The sequence below is a fragment of the Engystomops pustulosus genome, chromosome 9, assembly GCF_040894005.1.
Source record: "Engystomops pustulosus chromosome 9, aEngPut4.maternal, whole genome shotgun sequence".
In the NCBI taxonomy this organism is placed as follows: domain Eukaryota; kingdom Metazoa; phylum Chordata; class Amphibia; order Anura; family Leptodactylidae; genus Engystomops; species Engystomops pustulosus.
In genome coordinates, this window is record NC_092419.1 from 21,247,736 (window position 1) to 21,253,735 (window position 6,000).

Consider the following 6,000-nt stretch of genomic DNA (forward strand, 5'->3'; position numbering starts at 1 on the left):
TGACCTCTTCCACTGGATCTCCTGGCCTCTTCCTCCGGATCTTTTGACCTCTTCCTCTGGATCTTTTGATATCTTTTTCCTCTGGATCTCCTGACCTCTTCCTCTGGATCTCTTGACCTCTTCCTCTGGATCTCCTGACCTCTTCCACTGGATCTCCTGGCTAGAGATGAGCGAACATACTCGTCCGAGCTTGATGCTCGATCGAGCATTAGCGTACTCGTAACTGCTCGTTGCTCGGACGAGTATTTCGCCCGCTCGAGAAAATGGCAGCTCCCGCCGTTTTGCTTTTTGGCGGCCAGAAACAGAGCCAATCACAAGCCAGGAGACTCTGCACTCCACCCAGCATGACGTGGTACCCTTACACGTAGATAGCAGTGGTTGGCTGGCCAGATCAGGTGACCCTGGGATAGACTAGCCGTTGCCCGCGCTGCTCGGATCATTCTCTGTCTGGATGCCGCTAGGGAGAGAGCTGCTGCTGGTCAGGGAAAGCGTTAGGGTGTTCTATTAGAATAGTGTTAGGCAGGAGTGATTCTACAACAACCCAACAGCCCTTCTTAGGGCTACAATAACGTTATAATTTTTTTTTTTATTTGCTTGTGGCTGGGCTTGCTGGCACTAGTAGTGCAGCTAGTACCATATTGTGAGGAATTAGCAGGGGGACTTGCTACCGTTGTGTTTAGCTCTTAGTGACACACATATCCACCTCAAACACCAAAGTGGGAAAATTTATTAGGGGTTTGATTTCAATTAGGCACAGTCTGCCAGTTTCTTTTTATTTTACGTTTATTTTTTTCATAACTCAGCGTCATCTCATCTGGCATAGTAGTGTGCTTTCATACTTGGCTAGAAAATAGCCATAGGAGAATCCAAACGGCTTACTTACGCCTACAGTAGCGTTATATATATTTGATTTCTGGTTGATCTGCTGGTGGCTGTCCTTGCTGCAGTGCATCTACTAGCAAATTGTGAGCAATTTGGAGTGAGACTTGCGACCACTGTGTTTTGCGCTTAGTGACGCACATATCCATCGCAAAGACCGAAGTGGGAAAATTTATTAGGGCCCGGGGTTGGATTTCAATTAGGCACAGTCTGCCATTTCCTTTTTTATTTTACGTTTATTTTTTTAATAACTCAGCGTCATCTCATCTGGCATAGCAGTGTGCTTTCATACTTGGCTAGAAAATAGCCATAGCAATAGGATAGCATCGTTTGGTTTTAAAAACTAAAAAACACACAAAAAAAAAAAAAACACAAAAAAAAGTTAAAAAAAAAATTAAAGTTATAACTCTCATTTTCAAAATGTTTAACCCGAGGGCTAGGGGTAGAGGACGAGGACGGGGACGTGGGCGTCCAACTACTGCAGGGGTCAGAGGCCGTGGTCCTGGGCGGGGTGAGACACCACCTGCTTATGAGGGAGCAGGGGAACGCCGCAGAGCTACACTCCCTAGGTTCATGTCTGAAGTTACTGGGACTCGTGGTAGAGCACTGTTGAGGCCAGAACAGTGCGAACAGGTGATGTCGTGGATTGCCGACAATGCTTCGAGCAATTTGTCCACCAGTCAGTCTTCCACGCAGTCCACCCATGTCACCGAAATCGGCACTCCTCCAGCTCCTGCACCTCAGCCTCCTCCCCCCCAGAACCGGCATACTCTGAGGAACTGTTTTCTGGACCCTTCCCACAGTCACAAACCACTTGTCCGGTTGCTGATGAGCAATTTTCCGATGCCCAGGTTTTCCACCAGTCGCAGTCTGTGGGTGATGATGACCTTGTTGACGTACTGGAAGAAGTGTGTAAAGAGGTGTCCGATGATGAGGAGACACGGTTGTCAGACAGTGGGGAAGTTGTTGTCAGGGCAGGAAGTCCGAGGGGGGAGCAGACTGAGGGATCGGAGGATGATGAGGTGACAGACCCAAGCTGGGTTGAGAGGCCGGGTGAACACAGTGCTTCTGAGACGGAGGAGAGTCCTCGACCAGAACAGGTTGGAAGAGGCAGTGGTGGGGCCAGACGGAGAGGCAGGGCCAGAGCTGGTGCATCAGCGCCAAATGTGTCAACTAGTGAAGCTCCCGTGGCGAGGGCTCCTGCGGCGAGGGCTAGATTTTCAGAAGTCTGGAGGTTCTTTAAGGAAACACCGGATGACCGACGGACTGTGGTGTGCCACATTTGCCAAACCAGGATCAGCAGGGGTTCCACCACTAATAGCTTAACTACCACCAGTATGCGCAGGCATATGAATGCTAAACACCCCACTCAGTGGCAACAAGCGCGTTCACCTCCGGCCGTGCACACCACTGCTCCTTCCCCTGTGTCAGCTGATAGTCAGCCCCCTGCCCAGGACCCTGCCACAAAAACCCCATCGTCGCCTCCACGATCCTCCACAGCATCCACCAGCATTCAGCTCTCCATACCCCAGACGCTGGAGCGGAAACGCAAATATAGTGCAACCCACCCGCACGCCCAAGCCCTTAATGTGCACATCTCCAGATTGCTAAGCCTGGAGATGCTGCCCTATAGGCTAGTAGAGACCGAGGCCTTTCGCAGCCTCATGGCGGCGGCCGCCCCTCGGTATTCGGTCCCCAGCCGCCACTACTTTTCCCGATGTGCCGTCCCAGCCCTGCACCAGCACGTGTCAGACAACATAATCCGTGCCCTGACCAACGCCGTTTCTGACAAGGTCCACCTGACCACGGACACGTGGACGAGTGCTGCCGGGCAGGGCCACTATATATCGCTGACGGCACATTGGGTTAACTTGGTGGAGGCTGGGACCGAGTCTGACCCTGCGGCTGGTCATATACTGCCGACGCCGAGGATTGCGGGGCCTACCTCGGTCCAGGTGTTTCAGGCCTACTATGCCTCCTCCTCCTCCCACCCCTCCTCCACCTCCTCCTCCGAACGACCATCCGTGGGCATGGCGCCATCAGTCGGTAGCTCTAGGCACAGCAGCAGTGCCGTCGCTAAGCGACAGCAGGCGGTGCTCAAACTGCTGAGCCTAGGTGATAAAAGGCACACCGCCCAAGAGCTATTACAGGGCATTCCACATCAAACTTGTTAACTTTGTCGCCACCGTGCTGTGTAAGCCACAAAATATACTGGAAAACTTTTTTCATTTACGGATATTATTTCAGCGCTTCTTGCGCAGATGTTTACATTCCCCTCACCCGCCATATCCTAAACTTATAAGAACGCTACTATACTTGATCTTATACAAAAGGTTCTTAGAAGTGCTGTTTGGGGAGTAGCCTAGAGACAGGGGCTTGGATTGGCGAAAGCTCGCCTGGCAGCGGAGCGCCAGCTCCATCCCAAGATCCAACTAACATAGTTTTAACTGCAGCACTTTTAATCTACTACTAGTTCACTGCCTCCATACATGGTCCCCTTATCAAACGAGCTGTGTCAGGCAGAATTTTGGATTGTTTTCATGGCTTCCATGTTAACTTTGTCGCCACCCTGCTGTGTAATCCACAAAATATACTGGCAAACTTTTATCATGTACCGATATTATTTGAGCGCTTCTTGCTCACCTCCTTTGGTTCCTCTCTGCCACCCATTGGTTTGAAGCCTGAGTCCATTTAGGGTATGTCGCCATGCCACTCTCTAGCCTGCCGCTGCTGCCGCTGCCTCTGCATGTCGTCCCCTATAGTGTCAGGGTCAATTATTGGATGTTTTAGATGCTATCTAGCTTCATTCTGTCACTCTGTCATGGCCATGCTGTTGCCCATAATTTTGGCATAATGGTGCGATTAAGCAGCCTCAGAGGCATCCATGCATGCTGCCCCTGCTGTTTCCTGTCCATTTCCGTGGTGTTTCCATCCTTTTCTGAGGTTCCCAGGTGTTTGGCCAAGCTTCCCTGTGCAGAGCCTTGGTCCCCTTGAAAAATGCTCGAGTCTCCCATTGACTTAAATGGGGCTCGTTACTCGAAACGAGCACTCGAGCATCGGGAAAAGTTCGTCTCGAATAACGAGTACCCGAGCATTTTAGTGCTCGCTCATCTCTACTCCTGGCCTCTTCCTCCAGATCTTCTGACCTCTTCATCTGGATCTTTTGACCTCTTTTTCGTCTGGATCTTCTGGCCTCTTCCTCTGGATCTCCTGACCTCTTCCTCAGCCTTCGTTCATGCACAATATTCTTCCGCAGTTTCTTCTCCTCTTCTTCCTCTTCTTATTTTACTGTAATAAAGAGACAAGATTTCACATATTCATTTAAATCTCATTAACATAACAACAAATTGTGATGATTTCCGCCACCATTCTTATATTTGATTGGGAACGCTAATTGAACCGTTAGAAATTAACTTGCAAGATAAACATCCGAGCGGCAGCTTCATTAAGACATTGAGCTCCTTCCCGTCCTCTTCTAAGAACTCATTCCAAATTTTAGACAATTAGGAAGAAAATCACCTTCATTAAGATCCTGAATATTCATGGGGTCTGTTATGAAGAAGATGCAATCAGTAGGATCCAGCGCAGTCAACAGGTCACATTTATACATCTATAACATACGGAGGACAGTGTGGTTTTCATTAAAGGGAACCTGTCAGCAGGCGTGACCTCACAGACCACAGCCAGTGTTATGTATTGTCCCTGGAGAGATGTGTAATCATACCTCACACTGCTGTGCTCTGTGCACTCTGCAGCCAGTGTTATGTATTGTCCCTGGAGAGATGTGTAATCATACCTCACACTGCTGTGCTCTGTGCACTCTGCAGCCAGTGTTATGTATTATCCCTGGAGAGATGTGTAATCAGACCTCACACTGCTCTGCTCTGTGCTCTCTGCAGCCAGTGTTACATATTATCCCTGGAGAGATGTGTAATCAGACCTCACACTGCTGTGCTCTGTGCTCTCTGCAGCCAGTGTTATGTATTGTCCCTGGAGAGATGTGTAATCAGACCTCACACTGCTGTGCTCTGTGCTCTCTGCAGCCAGTGCTATCTATTGTCCCTGGAGAGATGTGTAATCAGATCTCATACCGCTGTGCTCTGTGCTCTCTGCAGCCAGTGTTATGTATTGTCCCTGGAGAGATGTGTAATCATACCTCACACTGCTGTGCTCTGTGCTCTCTGCAGCCAGTGTTACGTATTGTCCCTGGAGAGATGTGTAATCAGACCTAACACTGCTGTGATCTGTGCACTCTGCAGCCAGTTTTATGTATTGTCCCTGGAGAGATGTGTAATCAGACCTTTGTGTATGTTGTTAGTAGCAGAACAACTGTGAAATATGGATTTACATTCCAGGATTGTAGCTTCCCCAAGTGCACTGGGGGAAGTGTCCTCACACTGCTGTGCTCTGTGCAGCCAGTGTTATGTATTGTCCCTGGACAGATGCCTAATCAGACCTTTGATTGTAATGTTAGTAGCAGCAGGACTGTAAAACAGGGATAATTAATATTCTAGAATTGTAACTTCCTACAGGTGTACTAATGGTGTGTCCTCACACTGTTGTGCTCTGTGCTCTCTATAAAGACATCTTACATATGCTCTAAATTACTGCTATAATAGCCAACCAAAACCTGCTGAGAAGTTGTGGATTTGTGGAGCAAATCAATTTAGAGAGCACAGCAGTGTGAGGACATGCCTAAAGTGCACTTGCAGAAGCTACAATCTTTGTATATAAATCCACTATCCTGCTGCAACTAACAACATAACAAGGTATTTTAAGCATCTCTCCAGGGACAATACCTTTCAATGGCTGTAAAGAGCACAGAACACAGCAGTGTAAGGACCCCAATGCACTTGTAAAATCCTGGCATATAAATCCATATTTCACAGTGCTTCTGTGACATAACATACACAAATTATAATGTAGGTATAGGTATGATTACACATTTCTCCAGGGACAATACCTAACACTGGCTACAGAGAGCAAAGAGCACAGCAGTGTGAGGTCTGATTACACATCTCTCCAGGGACAATACATAACACTGGATGCAGTGAGCAAAGAGCACAGCAGTGTGAGGTCTGATTACACATCTCTCCAGGGACAATACATAACACTGGATGC